The sequence below is a fragment of the Hemicordylus capensis genome, chromosome 5, assembly GCF_027244095.1.
Source record: "Hemicordylus capensis ecotype Gifberg chromosome 5, rHemCap1.1.pri, whole genome shotgun sequence".
Lineage (NCBI taxonomy): Eukaryota > Metazoa > Chordata > Lepidosauria > Squamata > Cordylidae > Hemicordylus > Hemicordylus capensis.
In genome coordinates, this window is record NC_069661.1 from 139,916,867 (window position 1) to 139,937,332 (window position 20,466).

The following is a 20,466-nucleotide window of genomic DNA, read 5'->3' on the forward strand; positions in this document are numbered from 1 at the left end:
CCAAGTGCTAAGCAAAGTGCGGGCATTGCAAGATCATTCCTTCTGCTTCGGGAGTAGACAAATCTTTCTACCATCAGTTATGCTGAAGATTAATAATAAACTTAAAAAATCATAATATTTTTAGTTTTAAGACTATTAAAAGTTTTAAATTTGTAATTGCTGCTTAGATTTTTTAATTGCTGTAATTTCTGAATGTTTGTGTGTGGTTTTTTTAAATTGTTTTAAAAGCTGGTCTTGTTTGTCTTTGTTTTTGTGAACCGCCTGGAGCCTCTGGAGTTAGGCGGTATATAAAGCAAATACATACATACATAATACATATATACATACACTATGCTTGTTATGTCAATGCCAGTCTGGTCCGTACACAGGAAACAGAGCATTAATCACTGTCATTAATCAACTGAAAGATGGTAAAAATCTGAAACTGTAGCTTTAAGATCTGTGGCTGACATGCCCCACAGACTTACAAGGGTGGAGCAAGAGGTCTGTCCTCAAAATAATTTAACCACTTGCAAGGTTTGCCTTGCAGCTGCAGTATTCAAGGAGGGTAGAGGAAAGTATACAGTCCTCATGGACATATCCCTGGATGCATGCTACTGCTGAGAGGCAAACCTCACATGCACTTCACTTGTTAGATTATTTCAAGGATGGAGCTCTTGCTCCACCCTCATAAGCCTGTGGGCCATGTTGGCCGGTGTTTGGTCAAACAAGACACATTTAAGAAATTTCATTGAGTAAAGCTCTGTACAGCATTGAATTATGAGCTTCAGTGGTGAAAAGGAACATCTTAGTTAATCAACCGAAAGCTTGGGGACCATAATCTCAAATAATATATTGAACAATAATCCTTAAGGCAGGAGCAATACACTCTGAATAGAATAAAACCATTGCAACATATTCAAAAAGCTGTCACAATATTACTGATTATAATAAAGTAAAATTGAAAATAACATTTTCATTAATATCTTCTGAAAAAATAACAATGTGTACATTAGAAAATTAGGCAACGTTGACAATATTATTGATCACTATACAACAATGGTCAGTTGACTGTCTGATAGAGTTACAAATGACATAATTAAAAGCTAACTTGGCCATGCTGACCCTGGTTATGCCTAACTTAAAATGAACTGAACTGAAATGAAATTGGAGTTAATTAGGCATCATTCCAAAAATCTATGGACATATTTATCAGAATTATAATCTATTGTTAAATTCCATATGGGTCAATATGGAAAACATTAATTCCTAGTACCTTCTATGTGCACTAAAGAACATAGTGGTGGATGTTACAGTCAAATCTTACAGTCATTTGAATTATTATTACATCTCCTTTCATCAAGTTAATTGGAAGCAAATTCTGTTGAAAGCAAAAGGGTTCATACTTTATTTTCCACTAATATGTTTAAGAGCTGACTGTAGGAGTTCCATGAGGTCAGTGTATTAATTTTATTTCCACCGACCTACTTTGCTTAAACTTGACTTCAGCACTAGGAAGTAGACAATTTGAATTTTAGTTCATAACATATAGCCTTGCAGCCAGGCATGTTTGGCAGATCTCCCTTAAGGCAGAATTTGGGAGCCCAAGGGTAGCCTCTGGTGGAGAAGGAAGAGAAGCCTCTTTCCACTTCATGAGAGATATATTGCTGCTATTAATGGCAGAAGAGCATGTCCTCTCCCCTGCCCCACAGCATGTTTGCAGGCTTTTCTTTGGACATACACAGTTCCAATAAGCATATACAAACTGCAAACTTCTGTTGGTTTTATTATGTCCTTTTAAATGCAAAAGAATCCCAGATATCATACTTTGGTGAGATGCGAAGAAATCTGTTGGACCTTCCTAGCAGAACTACCATTCCTACTGTACCAAGGAAAGAGGGGAATGATCATGGGTCATAATACAGGGCAGGCACATGAGCATCCTCATTCCCAGCTGCCTCAAGGTCAGAACCTGGAGTGTCTGGGAAGCAGCAGTGGTTGCTTGAGGTTACAGGTCATTGGGAATGGGCAGCACAGTGTGCCATGGGGAGGGAAAAGGTGGTAAGATCTTGGCAGCAGGTGGCAAGAGGGCGGCAGCAGCAGGAGTGGCTGGCCAACAGGGGAGGCTGGCAGGGGAGGGGAGAAACTTGACCCGTGAGGCAGGGTGAGGTGGCCCCCGAAGCAGCCCATGTTCTTGCGATGCATCTGCCCAATTAGAGTTCCACCCCTGGAAGTTTGGCAAAGCGGTCAGAGTCCTGGGAACACATGCATGCCTGATTTCTAGTAACGGGAAGGATGTGCCACCATTGGGTATGACGTGTGAACTTACCAATGTCAGCATATTCTTCCCTACTTGTGGTAAAGAAAGTGACATCTGTAACAGATGTGAGGTTACATACATGTTTTATATTATGGCAATATGGAACCCAACATTATAGATGTTGAGTTCCATACTGCATATGGCAGAATATGCGAACACTGGCAGGTTTGCACATCATGCCCAATGCTGGCATATCCTTTCTGCCACTGGAAGTTGGGTTCACATATGTTCCTGGGGCTTTGGCTGCTCCACCAAGCTTCAGGCTCGACATTACATGTGAAACTGATCTGCATGTCACATGCAATGCATTCAGCATGAACTACATGAATTGGCAGGATGGGGAGCAATTCCCTTAAGGAGTCAATAAGCAGGTCCTTACCTGCTCCACTGCTGTCCCAGTGTTTTTCTGGGTGCAGGACTCACCCTAGCAATGCTGTCAGCTTTTTTTGATAATCATGGAAATGCACATCTCTGCTTCATTTGGGCCCTTTAGAAAGAAAGTGAAACAAAGGAGGGACATTGAGGAAAAGCCAGGGTGAATAGATATGCCTTGGGAGGTGCTTGGAAGTAAAAACAAAAGGAGAGAGTTGTATTTTGGAGGAAAGGGCATCTCAGTGATAGAGAACTGCAAGGGAAAAGGCCAAAGAGTTCTACCTGCAGAGAAAAGGTTCTAAGGAGATACACGTAGAGGAAGAAGAAAAGATAGATCTAGAGGGCCAAAATCATGCCAACTTGAAAGTAAATACAACAAACTTGAAGGCAAGCAGAAAGGGGGAGCAGGTGGCACTAAAAGGAAGTGATAAAAGAACAAGCAGAAATATCACATTAATGGAAGCATATGAAATAGGCTAGAGAGAGTTAAGTAGAAGTAAAACAACCAACAAAGATTGAATTTATGTTGGGTTCCAAACCATGAAAACTTGCATTACACAGAAATCTCTATCAGGAAGAATGAAAAATGAACAAATTCCCCGCTACACAGAGAGCAAATTACATACTTTTTTTTTAAAAAAAAGAATGCCATATTTCTATCAAGCAAAGACTCAAAATGCATCCCTTGACATTTAACGATGGCAATGAATTTGAATATAAGTTGTACAAATCTCTCTTTTTTTCCTGCATGATTAAAATAGGAAAACTAGTTGTTTTCTTTTCTTTTCTTTTTCTTTTGCAAAAGTGATGGGTTGGGAGCTGGATGTGTGGAAGCAAGGCTCCATCTGTGTCAGAATCTCTTAGGCTGACAGTTTCTTTGAGCATGGCTGACTTGATACTTAAATTGCACATCTACTTTCTGTAATGACAGGGTTTTTGCAAAGCTCAAATCTGAGAAACTGCAGAGCAGCTAGTGACAACTTCCTGCTGTGCTTTTGACACCATTTGACTCTGAGTCAACAAAGGCCCTTCCAGAGAGAGGGTGGCTGTCTACATTTGAGCTAGGCAATATTAATTGAACATTTCCCCTGCCAACGCTCAACCATTGACACAGTGCAAATAATTGTGTGCATTGCCAATGGTGGCTAAAGGTTAATTAGAATGAAAAAGTTCCGCATTAGGATCTATTACATTAGAAAAGCCAGAATGCAACTTCACTTCCTCTTCTACTTCGTCCTTTCACAATGGTATGAAATGCACACAGCGCAACAACACACTCTGCAGACATGTAGTGCAAGAGCGTTTCATTCTCTCTGAACAGTCCAGGACCTTCAGGCTGTTATGCTTTAAGAAAGACAGAAAGCAAGAAAGTGCAAAATCGGAACTAACATTACAGTTGGCCACAGCAATGTTTTGCAGTCAGGAAGTCCCAGTTCCAATTCCTGGTAAGAATCCTGGTGAGCTGGGTGGAGAGAGAACCTTCTCTTGACAGAACAATGATTCAGCTCAGCGTAAGGCAGCTTCATATGTTCAATGGATTGAACTGGATGTCTGAACAGGGATAATTGGTGGGCTTCTATTATGTGAGTGGGGTGTAGCTCTTCTGGAAGTTTTTCACACCCAGCTTTTAGCTCGCATCTCCTCTGGAATGGAGGGGGTGCACTCACAGTTCAGCCAAATTTATTCTGAAGTCCCTGAGAACTATCAAGGAGCACTTCACACACAATTTGGGTTTTTCATTGCGTGTTAGAGTGTAGCCCTACAATTTATATCCACGTTTTAAAAAATCCACTTTTTGCATCGTTTTTGGGGGGCAACTTCAAACTCGCAGTAAAGCCTCACAGAAAACCCATGGTAAAGCCTGCTGTCTGGGAAAGCTCTAGGTGGATATGCCACATAAAAGAGCTTTAGTTTGCCAAATGTAATTTCATTCATTCATTCAAAATATTCATACTTCAGCCCTCTAGTGCAATACTACTCAGGGCAGCTCACAAAAGTAAACAAATAAAACAATATACAATTAATCACATTAATAGAAATTAGCTAAGCACTAGTAGAAATGCAATAGCTCTTTCATGCCATTTCCTCTCCCTCTTCTTTCTTTGTAGTTAGCTTCAAAGGTACATATATTGAGGGTACATTAGGTAGTGGTACTGTCTCAGGACCAGTAGTCTCCAGGAAGCTTTTGTCCAAGCCTTCCTGTTCTAGTTCTTCTAGATCAGCCATGAGTTCATCCTCATCAAACTATTCCCCAGCTCTCACAGGCTTTGAGACAGCTGTTAAAATGTATCTGCTAGCTCCTGATATTCTGCAGTGTCTTGCATTAGTTTGGAGTTGCTTTGATTGGAACTGCTCAGATTTGCAGTCAGGGTAGGCTGGTCCACTGAGACATGCCTGTCCTGTTTCCTAAAATGGAATTTCTAGCCTGGTTAGATCATAGCCTGTTGGCTAGATTATCATTTTTCAAGAAAGGACACACGGAAAGATCTCACTTCATAACATTAATTGTTTACCCCAAGTGTGTTTACGAGCAGACTGTGCAAACATTTAAGCAAGCCTAATGAGTTTGTGGCCACACTACTGTTTCAGCAATGCTGGCTCAAAAGAAAGAAACCCATTCATAAAATCCGCGTTTATAAAGACAGCCAAGAATGAAAGGGAAAGTAATGAGCTCATTTTTTTAAAAAAATCTATGACTCAAGAAGATGACCAAAGCAGAGAAAAACAAATATTATAGGCAATGTTTTTAAAATGCCATTGCTGAAGGCTGAGAGCAATGCATGGCAATAGCACCAGTACTAATTAAATACAACACAGCCTTCTTGCATACGTCTTGACCACAACAACCATCATAACTCTTACTCTAGGGGGGAGAAAAAACACCAAAACAGAAGAGACACAAAGTGCCAAGCCATGTGGCAGTTTTATGATGTGAACAAATGAGGACTTGGATGAAGCCAGCAGCTCATTTTGGTTTATGGTCTAAGGGATGGTTTCTGAATGCTGCCCTTTTGAGATGAAAGGCAGATGGGCTAATCTGCGGCAGTGTCTACTGAGCTCCTTTTAATGAAAAGCTGTGAAATGGCATTTATTTAGTGGGCAAAGTAGTGGCTCATCAAGCTAGCAGGTAGAATTGAAATGGTCACCCACTGCCACCAATCATTGCAATAATGAAAGCTTAATAAAAGCAGAAAACCTCCTTAGGGCAATGAAAGCTCACAGGCAATGCCTTGATTCAAAATAGAAATATCTGAATAGGGGAAGAAAATTGATACTGTCCTTCTGATCTCAGCATTTGTTCACTTTATTCCAAGCAGGGATGAGGCTTCTGGGCTTGAGATAGATAGATTGATAGCAGAGGCGTAACTAGGGAAAACGGCGCCCGGGGCAAGCACTGAAATTGCGCCCCGCCCCCCCGCCCCCCCCCCAGCATACATCTGACTGACTCAGCACATGCAGTCAAGCAATATTAAATAGAACATCATCCAGTATGCTGGAATTCTTGAGAGCCAGCACACACACCCAACTCTTTCTGTATTGAAGTCTGGGCGTAGCAAGTTTGTAGTGGGCCCAGAGACAAGATTTTAAATTCTCCCCCCCCCCCCCATCAATGAAGATCAGCACATGAAGCCAAGAAATGTTCAATATAACATCATCATCCTATAATATTTTTTAAAAGGTTTGTTAAATTGTGGATGATGCAAGTCAATTAATGGTACTAGAGAAATACATGATGAAGTGTGCAAATTAATTCATTTACATAAATTACACTGCTAAACATCAAATTGCATTTGACTTAAAGCAAACATTAATAGTCACTTACATTAGAAGGCTTGTAGTTGCTACTAAGCGCTGGTTGGTTGTGCCTGCAGTTCTTCCAGTCAGCTCAGCAGAGGTGCTATTATTGTTTTTTGAGAGAAAATAGTATTTATTTTTTGTATTTCAATTTATTTATTTTCACAGTCTATATCCCACTCTCCCTCCAAGTAGCCCAGTGTGGCATACAGCCAATGCGGTATAGTGCTTAGAGTGTCAGTCCAACACCAGGGAGACCCAGCATCAAACCCCCACTCAGCCATGAGATTCACTGGCTGATCTTAGATCAGTTATCTTTTCTCAGACTAATCTACTTCACAGTGTTAGGAGGATGAAATGAGGAGAGGGAGAAAGAACCATATTCACCACCCTATGTTCCTTGGAGGAAGCACCAACTAAGCATGTAAGAAAATAGACATTACATTTGTCTTTAACATGCAAAGGTAAAGTGTGCCATCAAGTCGATTTCAACTCCTGGCACCCACAGAGCCCTGTGGGGTTTTTTTTGGTAGAATACAGGAGGGGTTTACCATTGCCTCCTCCCGTGCAGTATGAGATGATGCCTTTCAGCATCTCCCTATATTGCTGCTGCCTGAGACAGCAGAGCTCACACAAGGGCCCTTGCCATGGTAGCAGCGGGGATACCAACTGGCAACCTTCTGCTTGTTAGTCAAACATTTCCCCACTGCACCACTTAAGGTGACATAACACGCAACGGGCTATGTCCTTAAAGAAAAAAATGGCTAACACATATTGCCCACAGCAGAGAGTCCTACTGATTTAAGTGGAACTTGCATCTAAGCCAGGCCTGCACACCAATGCCATGGGATAAATGGAAAAGCCAAATCGATATTTATCAGAAGGGAAGTATTCCTAGAAGACATTAATTTATTTACTTAAAATTTAATATTCCTTTAAAAAAACCCACAGGAACAGTTTCCAGTGATGCACTGATATACTTTTAAAATAAACACAAGTAATAAAAATGAGAATAAAGCATCACAGTTTAAGAAGACATCACATTCAACTTCTTTGGCAGATTAGAAGCTTTCTTAAACAACATTTTAGTTTTTTTTCCATAAGGCAAGGAAAGAAGAGTGATGGCAAGCTTTGCTAAGCAGAGAATTTCATAGAACCACCACTGTAAAGGCCTGTTCCTTGTACCTGCTGATGTTAGCTGAGTTAAGATTCACACATTTGAACAAAGTATGAGTTACATGCAAATGCACCAGCTACATGGAAAACCACATTCAGAAGTACATTTTTTATTTAACACATGGTGTAAAAATTTGTAATGGCCATCTTTATCACTATCATACCCTGTCCTGTGAGCTTCTACAAACACCCTGTTTTATTGTAATTTCAAATAATCAGAACAGTTCAGTAACATAGTCAACCTTAAAACATCTTAGATATAGAGCAGGACTTCCAGGTTTATTAAGCATTTTCTTTATTTATTTTAAAATTTTATATCCCACTTAAAAGGTGTTCAAAGTAGCTCATAACAGTTTTAAGCTAGTCTGGGTAAAATAATTAACAATACAGTAGTTAATAAAATAGCATTCAGTATTCCAGTGAGTAGAGTGGCTAGCAAGATGATTCCCCCACACAGTTGATGAGGCTTTTGTTTTGGGGGGAGTGGAGCAGGAAGCAGGATTTTTGCGTGTCCCACCCCCATCTACTGATACCATTGATACTCGTGTGTGTGTGTGGGGGGGGGGGGTTTGAACACCGGTTTCTCCCATTTCAAACCCACCCCCCGTTTTTCTTTTGCAAAAGGAGGAGAAATGTGCTTGATTCACTCGTTAAAAAAACCCAAAAAAACTTCCCTCCAAGGTGTGGAATCCATTCTCTTCTCTCACCTCATCCTTCACTGCCATTCGGAATAAACGTTCTGACTCGAGTGGGGGGGGGGAAATACCCTCCTTTCTTATAAATGAAAACCTGAAGGCACAGTGAAACAGCTCCCCCGCCCCCGCCCCCACCTGGCGGGGCCCTTTAGAGCATCGCAATGATCCGGCAGACGCAAAGAGGAAGGAAGGAGGCAGCGCGCAGTACAGGGGTGTGGCTGGGGTTTGTTGAGTCTGCACTGGAGTGGGGGGGAGGCTCTTTTTTTGGACAATCGGCCCCAAATCAGTTGCTGGAGCTCAAAGAGACCGCAGAGAGGGAGCTGCAGAGCGAAGCGTTAGAGCAAAATGAAAAAAAAAAAAAAAGCAATAGTTGGGGAAAGCCTTGGGGACGAAGTGGCTTTCCTTCAGACCCAGCCAAGAAGATTGTAAAAAGTGAAAGAAACCTCTCCAGATCTCCCTGTCTTCTCAGGGATCCGGCAGCAGGAAAAGGGAAAATAAATAAGGAATTATATATTTGAAAAAAACCAAAACCAAAACCACTCCGGCAGAAGTTGTCCCCTCCCTCCCCTCCTTCCCAGCCCGCTCCCTTCCTTCACTGGTAACCATGGCAGGGGCTGGCCGCTGCTGGGAGATAATGTGTTGCACGATCTTCGCTCTTCTGGGCTGCGCTGGCCGCTGCGGCTTCAGGAGGATTGGAAAGGAGCCCCCCCCCCACCGCTTCCCCGCCGGCGCCCCTGAGCGGGGCTAGCCGCTAGTGAGGCTGGGCAGATTTGATTTCACAAAAGACACACACACCTATTGTTAAATTGTTTGTCCTCTGACTCCTCTTGCTTGTCCGTCATCGCTGGGCTGGCCCGGCCAAATCCTTCTTCCTTCCTCCGCTCCGTCCGCAGTCCACTCCTTGCCCGTCCGATGCACTGCATGAGACAAAGTGCACGTGCAAGCTGGTGGCGAGCTCCCAGACCAGACACGCATGCGTGGCGTGTCCTCCTCCGTCCCGACGCATGCGCGACTGGTGGCGGGGTGGCGCGGGGCGGGGACTCGTCAGAGACCGGACTATGAAGAGGTCGTGGTGCCCAGAGCTGAGCAATGGGGGGGCCACGCCGGGACCGGGACCGCTGCGCAAAAAAAAAAATATTTTTTTGCAAAGGCAGGGGATCAGGGGGCACTTTTTGGCGCCCCCTGCCAAGTGGCGCCCAGGGCATGTGTCGCCCCTGCCCCCCCCCCATCGTTACGCCTCTGATAGATAGATAGATAGATAGATAGATAGATAGATAGATAGATAGATAGATAGATATTTGTCACATGAGAATAATTATTTAGATGTGCATTTGACAAGGTTTGGCAAATGGCTCAAAGCCTACCAATCCCCCAAAATATAGGGTGGGGGGTAAAAAAGATTAGTTCAGCAGAGGTAAAGGAATGGGCTAGTTTCCCCTCATATTTCTTATAGTTTCAGAATTCCAAACTGGAAAGAATCAGAACAATGTAGCTAGCTCAAAAAGAATGTTTTTACTCTGTGCTTAATTTTATTTCTTTTTGGAGCCAGTGAGTGAATCCAAATCAGTCACACATAGGAATCTTGTCTTATCCTACTGGTACAAAGTACCAATGAGAGAGCAAATTGTTTCAAAAAATGAAGCAAAAACAGGGCATTTTTAACACTGCCCTTCTCCATATGACAATTTTCTTGAAGAGAAACAGAAACTATCTCCCTCTGGTTGACTTGATCTGTCAAAGTTGTTTCTCTAAGTGGCATGTTGCTGTCACAGGCAGCAAAATGAACATCCAGTACAAATGCTTCTTTTGGGTAGGTCCAATGGGTAGGTCAGAATTATTGCAATAGAATTTACAAAACTGAAGTCCAAAAATATAGCCTTGGATCCAGAGAATCATGACCAGTATTTTACTCATATTAGCGGCTGTCCATCTCTTCCGCCTTGCTGCTACCTCCAACTGGGGGTGTTTGAGTAGGGCTCGATTTCAAGTCTTTTTAGCTCGATGGGTTCTGAGTTAAACCGAGCCATCTCAGAGCTATACTAGTAAAGGGGTCATCCAGTGAGGATTGCCCTATACCAGTAGAGGCAGAGGCTTTCCTACATATAGAGGGGGTGGGAGGGGAGTAAAAACATGTACTTAAAAGTATGAGCCATGGCTGTGGCAGCAGCCACAGAGGGGATGGTGGGGGTTGTAGTTGTCGTAAATCTGTTAGCTCGGCTAACCCAGCAGGATTTACAACCCCCTTCAGCACTACCCCTGTGATATAACAGAAAGCAGCAGCGAAACTTCAAGAAGGGGGAAAAAAAGCTCACAAAGAAAATAGTACATTAATTAAGTCCCCTGAACTGAACTAAGTACCCCCCTCTACCAATAACTGAGTAATACATGAAAAGAAAACACAAAGCAAGGAATGAAATGAGCGAAGGACACCAGAACAAGGAAGTAACAGAGCAAAGCAGGAAAGCATAAACAAGGCAAACTGGAACTCGGAAAAGTTTGGAATTCAAGTAGCACACTGTCTGCGGCCAGTGAAAGTTACAAACAGTATCTGAGCAATTGAGAGACTGCTAAATATTTATGGCTCAAGAGAAACAGCAGCCAGTCAGGCTTCCCTGAGTCAGCACTTCAGCTTCCTCTCTTGTGATCTCCTGTGCCTGTGTGACTCCCACTGAGCTTGCCTCTTGAGACGTCTTCTCAAGACAGGTGAAATCCCAGGCTCCTCCCCATCAGAAATCATGTCTGGCAGCTGTTGCGAATCCTCAGCTCCAGAGTCTGGTCTCCCTGTCAAATCCTGTTGCTGTGCCTCTGAGCCCTCACTAGCAGGCGAATCCTCCTGCTCTGACTCTTCTGAGTCAGAAGTCTGAGCCATGACAGTAGCGATGACTCCATGCACCCGTGCCGGCTTCCCCTGGAGTAGCCCAGGCTGGTTCAGGCCTCTGTGCAGGTGTGGACGTCTTTAAAATGGCCTCCATTCATGCACAGAGGTCATTTTAGGGACCTCCACCACACGCAGAGGCCCAAACCAGGCCCAAACTGGCCTGGGCTATACAGGGGGAGCCACCACCACTCCACGGCTGCCTACGCAGCCACGGCTTGTACTTATAAGTACATATTGACCCTCTCTATACACAGGAAAGCTCCCCCTGCCCCTTACTGGTAAAGGGGAATCCTCACCAGATTCCCCTTTACGAGTATAGCATCGAGCCAGTCGAGACAACTCAGTTCAAACCGAGGCCAAAACCAAGGAGCCAAAACAGCCAATCTGGTTCCATGCACACCCCTACCCTCATGAAAAGCCAAAATCCAGCCCTGAGAGATAGGAAGTCCTCAGAGATAGTGTGAGATATGAAGTGGGTGCTGCTAACAGAGGGTGGGATTGGTGAAAATTGTGCCCTCTACTGGCACAAGTGAAACACAAATGTGTGCACTCTCACAGTCCCCCTTTGGATCCAGTCTAAAATGCTTCATGGCTTGAGGCTGGCAATGTGAAGGTGGACACCTGACTGTAGGTCAGGTAAGATGGGCAGCATCAGTTCTAGTCTGGATGCTGTTTGGAGCCAAAGTTTTTGGCTTTGCATTATAGACCCTTTGTGTTATAGGCCAGAATCGCACCATGGGTTGTGAGTTTGTAGGGTCTACACTGTCGATGGGTAGAAAGCTTAATTGCTGTCATATATAGTTGTGACCTTTTATATCCCAAATATGCCTTGTGTCCTTATTAGTGTGGATGCAATGGCACTGTTTCTCAAAATGTTTTTCAAACTATTTTATCTTTTGTAAAGAGATGTATAAGCCTAGATAGTTTCTACAAGATTTGCTACTCTTGCAGCTGAACATCTGCCTGAGCAGTGTCCTATGTGAGCATAACACAAATGAACATAATGCCATGAGAAAAACCTAACATTTCAGATAATCACAGAATTCATGACATGGATTCCTGAGATGGACAGCTTGAGACTCATCACACCACCTACATGTTAAATCTTATAAACAAATATGAACATCATGTATAAAGGCAAGACATTAGGTAAATGTAAAGTTTATATTCACTTTTTATTTCTGTGGCATTCTCAGGCCAGATCTAGATGAACAGGGGCAACTCATCCATGAGGCGAGGCGACAGCCTCAAGTGATGTGTAATGTGATGTCACAGCACTCAGAGTTTCCCCATTCACTATGTACAGCAGACAATGAATTGATGTAGAAGTGGAGAAACCTAGGAGTGCAGTGGTGCCATATACTTTTCATCACTAGATGTTATGGGGCAGAGGACAGCTGCCACATATCCTCCATACATAGCATCTTCTTCTGGGTTCACTTATGTAGTTCACAAAGCAGACTGTCTGGAAAAATTGTAAAATAGGTAAAATGCGTGCTGCTAATTTGGTTCTGGTGGTGAAAAATGTTAATTAAGCCTGTAGCTAAACAGTTTTTGGCAGCCAATGTCTTGTAATTAGGCATTGGTTGGTGATTCAGTACATCATGAAAAGTTTTTAGAAGCCACAGGATTTTTTCTAATTTTAAATGGTTCACTCCTGCTACCAATGTTTTGCTTTCATTAAGATGACAGAATTACCTCCCCTAGTGAAAAGAAAATCACAATGTTATGGTACAAAATGGCATGGTTTTATGGTTAACCAAAAACATAAACCATTCAACAGATGTTCTAGTCAATATGATCCCACTAAAGAATTTATTGTATCAACTCACAATATTTGAGGCATGCTCTTGTCCTGACCTAGAGCACAGCCTGGAGGAATCTGGCAAGTCAGTGGCAAAGCAATGATTAAAACTGAACAGAAAGAGGAGAGAACCAGGGCTGAAGTCTGGGCAGAGGTTTATCAGAATTTGGAGTTTACCAGCTTACACTAGTTACCTCTCTCTCTCTCTCTCTCTCTCTCTCTCTCTCTCTCTCTCTCTCCCTCTCTCTCTCTCCACAGTGCTGTGTCATATTGTTGCATATCCAAAGACCTGTTACTTTGTCCAAGTAACTTTGTTTAAGTGAACCCCCAGCCCTGCCCTCTGCTACTGGCAGGACTGTCACTGGCACCCCATAACTCCACACTGCTGCCACCACTCTTTGTTCAGGCCCTGTACCCCCAACCCCACCCCACCAAGGATGTCCTGAGGCAGAGGTACTGTGTGAAGTTCTTGAATAAAAATTAAGAAATACAAACCAAGAACAACGCACCAATGTTATTCTGTTGCAGCAAGTAAGAAGTTTCTCAACTCTTCAGCTGAACTGTCCTTCAGACAGAAGTGAAATATTCAATGAACTGCATGAAGTGCATATACTTGCTGCTCTACCTACATAGCAATACAGTCAACAAGCCATGTTGTATCCCATGTACCTTGGAGGTATCCAGACTTCTTTGCATGTTGCCAAAGAAGACAAGTCTCCCTATTTCCACAGCAGGTTAACTATATACTTTCTAGTAACCTGCATCTAGTGACTTGCATGTTTTCTAGTAACTTGCAACTGACAACCCTGTTTATTGTCATCAGATTTTATCCCACCCTTATGGCTGATGGATAACTGATATTAGTTCCCTGCTAACTGGGCAAAGAGGCACCTTTGGCCCTATCCACACTCAGCACAGTACCCCTCCAGTGACTGTTGCTGGTGTCTATCTTATGTTTATTTTTAGATTGTGAGCCCTTTGGAGAAAGGAAGACATCTTACTTATTGATTTATTTCTCTGTATAAACCACTTTGGAAACCTTTGTTGAAAAGCTGTATATAAATATTTGTTTTTGTTGTTATTAAACTACCAAGTGCAGACCCAGGAGGTAGTTGCTGTTCTAGTGTAGCTACCATGGACTACAAGGGTGTGATCTTGTGTATATACATACCATAAACTACATACATATCAACTAGGTAGAAGCTCAGAGTGAAGGCAGGCATAGGAAATGGGCCAGGAAGTGGTGCCTTTGCAGTGGTTTGGCAGAAGTGACTGAAGAGGTACATAATGGACATGGTCTCACTTCATTCACCCCACACAGCCAGACAGTCTCTCTGAAGAGGCAGCAGCTTCTCCAGGGTTGCAGGCAGGAGTCTCTCTCAGCCCTATCTCAGCCCTATCTGGAGCTGGCATGGAGAGAACTTGGAACCTTCTGCACGCAAGCATGCAGATGCTCTTCCCAGAGTGGCCCCATCCCCTAAGCAGAGTATCTTACAATATTCACATGTAGTCTCCCATTCTAATGCAAAAATGGGTGGACCCTGTTTAGCAAAGGGACAATTCATGCTTGTGACCACTAGATCAGGGCCTTGTCTCTCCCTTTCGAAAAGGGCACTACTGCCAAGGCCTTCTTTCACTGCAACTACCTACAAGATTTGACCCAGAAAAAAACACCCTGACACTTTGAGTTAGGGCAGTATCAAAATGCACTTAATAAATAAATAATAAGATTTAACCAGAAAACTGCCACTGCCAAATCCAGCCCAGAACTGGCCAGGCACACCACAATGTTCCCAGTGCCCCCCACCCTTCACTTCTGCCGCCAGCCTGGGAGGGTGTGTGCCTGGACTAGAACAATCAGGAATGTGCCATGCACACCCGAGGAGAAAGAGTGGCGCTGTGTTCATGCTGGAACAACAGACACTGAGCCCATTCATGAAACACGAAACCGGAGTTGCAGGGGAGGTTGCCAAACCTGCATACAGGACACCCTGGTGAAACTCCGGTTCCACATGGGGAGCAACCTGAAGTTTCACTCCGCATCTCCTATCTGAGCCCTTGGGTTTTTGTGAGTTTCGCCACCCTAACCCGAGGTTAACAGCATGTGAATGCTGAACTGAAGGCTCATCTGTCTGAAACCGGAGTTGTAGGAGGAAGTTCCTCCATCTCTCTGGCTGTGATTGGCTGTGCAGGCTGTCCTTCATGCAAGAAGGAGGTCCAAACAGCCAGTTGCCCCTCTTCTCTGCAGTTTCTCTGACTGCAGAGAGCCTGATTCCCGTTACATCAGAATTCAGATAGGAGAGGGGGGTGGGAGCAGAACTTTGGGTCCATTGGACCCTCAGTTCTGCATTATGTGCAAATGCAGTCATTGTTAAAGGAGGCACTCAGCCCAGTACAGAGTGCAACAATTCATACCCTAAGGGTAAGGGAGAGGTGGTAAGTGCACCTCTTTGGACACCTCCATGGTAGCTACTGCTACTGCTGCTGCTTCTGTTTCTTTACAAGAGAAATTTCTTTACAACAGAAATTTCCTTGCACTGACCTACTATTTAACTATATTAAATTTTGTGGATATCCAGCAACTATTCAGCACATTTTCAAATTCCAAATTCAGTTGTTTTTTCATCAAAGAGGCAGACTTTCTAATAGAGTGATATGTATTTAAAAGTTGCCAAAATGCCATATCCACAGAATGGTGATTATGTGGTAAAGTTGCTGTTAACACAACAAAAAAGTGTCTCAATCCTGAGGAGTTCATTTTGCTAGAAAACACATATATTGCTAGAAATGTTCCCAACAGTCCTAGCTATACCTCTTATCATGCATGCCTCCATGCATAGTTAGCATACTATAATGTACATAGTTTTGAGCTCAGTGGAGCAACACTCAGAATTTTGAGGTCAAATCTATGGCATGGGTAATGCCCCAGGAGCTCACATGATAGAATGCAGCAGATTGCAGAAATGTCCTGCTTTGCTCACTTGGCTCTTTAAAGTTTTAAACACAGATTTATATTTTAAAAGATATTTTCTTATTAATCCCGCCCCCCATCTATTTCTAGCAGCTTGTTTTAACACTGACGTGATCATAGGAACATAGGAAGCTGCCATATACTGAGTCAGACCATAGGTTCATCTAGCTCAGTATTGTCTTCCCAGACTGGCAGCGGCTTCTCCAATATTGCAGGCAGGAGTCTCTCTCAGCCCTGTCTTGGAGATGCCAGGGAGGGAACTTGGAACCTTCTGCTCTTTCCAGAGTGGTCCCAACCTCTAAGCGGAATATCTCACAGCGCTCAAACATCAAGTCTTCCATTCATATGCAACCAGAGTGTACCCTGCTTAGCTAAGGGGACAAGTCATGCTTGCTACCACAAGACCAGCTCTCCTCTGGGACAGGATACCATTTCCCCCCATACCTTTTGTTACATAAACCACTTCGAGAACTTTTGTTTACTTTGTAGTAAACAAATTATAAACTGTTTTGCAACAACAAATGTTCTATGGGACCCAGTTTTTTTTTAATTATTCTTCTGCAAAAGCTTTCAGAAGCACAGGTCACATTGTATTAATTTTAAACTTATATGTATACAATCACTGCATTCTTGAGCTTTCAAACCCCTTTGTGTAAGTATGCATACAAGTATGTAAAGTCATGAACTACAGAGAACAGCATATCAGCGCATTCATAGTTTTTACTCCAAAGTCTCATTACAGAAAACGAAGATAGTACTGCCATTCTTCTTTGAAAGATGTTTGTTCCTTAATACTAAAGACTTGCAAACCATCAGATAAATATTTGGCCTCTTATCTGGAGTCCTGGATATAAAATGTTCCGAAAGAACAGAGCAGAACATGTATAAAGATTCAAAAACCCTGCAGGCAATAGCAGATACTTGAAGGCACTCTAAACCTTAGCCACAGGCAAAAGAGAGAATTATTAGCAGTGAAAAAAAGTGTTAGATTCTTCTCTGGCAGGGGGTGGAAATGCAATAACATCCCTGTGCCATGGTGCTTGACATAAATACTCCCTTAAATCAATCAGTCATGCATGGAATTGCTCCATCCACATTTGGAAAAAGCTATGATAAATCAGAGCTGTTAGAAAGGGGCTTGAAAGACTGGCAATGTTTCTCAGTGCTTCAGAGCTAACATGCTGTGCAGTGAATCAAAAAAGAGAGCCCTCCTGGCTTCTATTAATGACACCAAGATTCAACATTGTACTTAATGAGAAAAGGCCACATCAAGCATTTGAATAGTGGAATGAATGAGTGAAAATCTCTCTCTCTCTCTCTCTCTCTCTCTCTCTCTCTCTCTCTCTCTCTCACACACACACACACACACACACACACACACTCAATTTTTCACTACCAAGGACTGCTAGCCTAAATATGTGACACATTTTACTTTTTTAAAAAAACCTCTCTTTGTATTTTTGTTCATTTTTATAAGAAAAATCAAGTTGTTCTAGTAAAAACTAATCAGCCTACTTTCCTTCACTGCCTCTACAACTGGACTATATTTGGTTCAAATTGAGGTCCACAAGTTAGATCTCTTGCACCTCAAATGCTGTGTCCGCCATCTTGGATCAGGGTGGATGATATCATTACAAACTACATCATTGATGTGTCCCTGTGTGTCACTCACTACAACTGTACCAAATTTGGTTCAAATTGGTTAGACAGTACTCAATTTAGTGCGCTTGCACCTCAAAAGTTCACACGTCCACCATCTTGGATCGGGGTGGATGACATCATCACAAAGTACACCATTGGGGCTTCCCTAGGTATCCATACAACTGCATGCATGGAGGTCACTAAAATGGCTTCCATGTGTGCACAGAGGCCAGAACCAGGCCGCCCCCAGCTCTGGCTACTCTGGGGTTGGTTGGCAGGGGTGGGGAGAGCCCCTGCCATCCCCTGCCCCCCTGCCTCCCAGCCACCACCACTACAAGTAGTGCTTGTAAGTAGTTGTTGACTCCCCTCCCGCCCCCTCTAGACTTAAGAAATCCCCCTGCCCCTTTACTTTACCAGTAGAGCACTGAGCCAGTTCGAACTGGAGTGGGTCGCTTTCAACCATTGCCAAAACTGAACAAGTAAAACCAGTTTTGTGCACATTTCTACATTCTAGACACTTACTAGCAGTGTACTGCCTCTGTTCAGAGGTCTGCTTTCTCAGATATGTACAGACCTCTTGTCCCCTGCTAAATGGGCAAAGAGGCACCTTTTACTGTGGTGATTCTCTTTATTTAGCAGGGGGGGTGTAACTGACCCTATCCACCCCCAGCACAGAACTTCCAGTGACTGTTGCTGGTGTCTATCTTATGTTTCTTTTTAGAATGTGAGCCCTTTGGGGACAGGGTTCCATCTTATTTGTTTGTTATTTCTCTGTGTAAATCGCCTTGAGCCATTTTTGGAAGGGCGGTATAGAAATTGAATTAATAATAATAATAATAATAATAATAATAATAATAAGAAGAAGAAGAAGAAGAAGAAGAAGAAGAAGAAGAAGAAGTGCATGAAACATAGAAACACCAAATAAAGAAGAAACAGTGCAATTCTGGGGGAAATTATGGGACAAACTAATAGATTATAATAAAAAAGCAGGCTGGGTGAAAGAGGTCGAAAAATGTAACCAACAAATGCAAGATCTAATAATAACACCAGAATTAATAAGTGAAAGAGCAAAGAAAATTAAAAATTGGACTGTGCCAGGTGATGATGAACTGTATGGCTTTTCTCTTAAACACCTAACAAGCCTCCATAAACAACTATCAAAACAGTTAAATCACATTTTGCAAGGAGGTGATATTGAACAACGGCTAACAAATGGGAAAACTCATCTCATAATGAAAGACCCAGCAAAAGGTGCAGTTCCAAGTAATTATAGACCGATAACGTGCCTGCCAACCATGTTCAAATTATTAACTGGAATAATAGCAGATGAAGTGATGCAACACTTATTAACTAACAAAAAGCTTCCAGTTGAACAGAAAGGAAATTGTCTGAACACCAGAAGCACAAAAGACCAGCTACTGATTGACAAAATGATTTTAGAAAATTGCAAGAGAAGAAAAACAAATCTAAGTGTTGCATGGATTGACTACAAGAAAGCCTTCGATTCATTGCCTCACACATGGATACTAAAATGTTTAGAAACAACTGGTGTCAGCAAAAACATTCAGATATTTATATAAAAAAGCAATGAGCATGTGGAGTACACAGTTAACAATCAATGGTGAGACACTCGGACAGGTTAGCATTAGAAGAGGCATTTTCCAAGGGGACTCACTATCCCCTCTGTTGTTTGTAATCGCCATGACCCCACTTTCACAAGTACTAAACAAAACAGGCCTTGGATACCAAACATCTAAAACATCAAGTCAAATAAACCACCCACTGTACATGGACAACCTGAAGTTGTATGGAAAGTCCAAGTCAGAAATTGAATCACTGTTAAACACTGTCTGTATATTCAGTAGCGATATAGCAATGGAGTTTGGACTAGACAAGTGTGCTGCATTAATAATGAACAGAGGGAAAATAAGAAAAACAGAAGGAATAGAACTGCCCAATGGAAACAACATCAAGAACCTGGAAGAGAAAGAACATTGCAAATACTTGGGCATTCTCCAGGCTGATAACATTACACACACTGAAGTTAAAAGAAAAATTGGAAGGGAATACATCAGGAGAGTTAGAAAAATCCTCAAGTCCAAACTCAATGGCGGGAACACCATACAAGCCATAAACACCTGGGCTATACCTGTTATCAGAGACACTGCAGGAATAATAGACTGGACCCAGGCAGAGCTAGAGACGCTAGATCGTAAGATCTAGCCAGGAAAATCATGACCATCAATCATGCTCTGCAACCCCGCAGTAAAGTCGATAGGCTATACCTCCCTCGCGGCTCACGTGGAAGAGGATTGCTGCAAGTCCATCAAACAGCAGAGGAGGAGAAAAGAGGCCTTGAAGAATATATCAAGGACAGTGAAGAAGATGCACTTCAAATGGTCAATAACGCGGAACTATTCAAGACCAATGAAACAAAGCAGGCCTACAAGAAAGAACAAGTCAAGAACCGAGCAGAAAAATGGAAAAATAAGCCACTGCATGGTCAATATTTGCACAATATAAGTGGAAAATCAGACATCAGCAAGACCTGGCAATGGCTTAAGAATGGCAACTTGAAGAAAGAAACAGAAGGTTTAATACTGGCTGCATAAGAACAGGCACTAAGAACAAATGCAATAAGAGCAAAAGTAGAAAAGTCAACAACAAACTGCAAGTGCCGCCTTTGTAAAGAAGCAGATGAAACAGTGGACCACCTAATCAGCTGTTGTCAAAAGATCACACAGACTGACTACAAACAAAGGCATGACAAAGTAGCAGGGATGATACACTGGAACATCTGCAAAAAATACAAGCTACCTGTAGCCAAAAATTGGT

General features: G+C 42.7%; 1 long non-coding RNA gene across 3 annotated transcripts in view; it reads right to left on the reverse strand.

The window, feature by feature from the left end:
- LOC128328562 (uncharacterized) overlaps positions 1 to 20,466 on the reverse strand; it is an 82,823-nt gene that overhangs the window by 18,466 nt on the left and 43,891 nt on the right. For all 3 annotated transcript variants that reach the window (XR_008309288.1, XR_008309289.1, XR_008309290.1), the window contains exons 2-4: positions 9,133 to 9,254; positions 6,495 to 6,569; positions 2,679 to 2,786 (exon numbers count right to left, since the gene is read on the reverse strand). This is a non-coding gene — a long non-coding RNA (uncharacterized LOC128328562). The remainder of the gene's footprint in view (positions 1 to 2,678; positions 2,787 to 6,494; positions 6,570 to 9,132; positions 9,255 to 20,466) is intronic.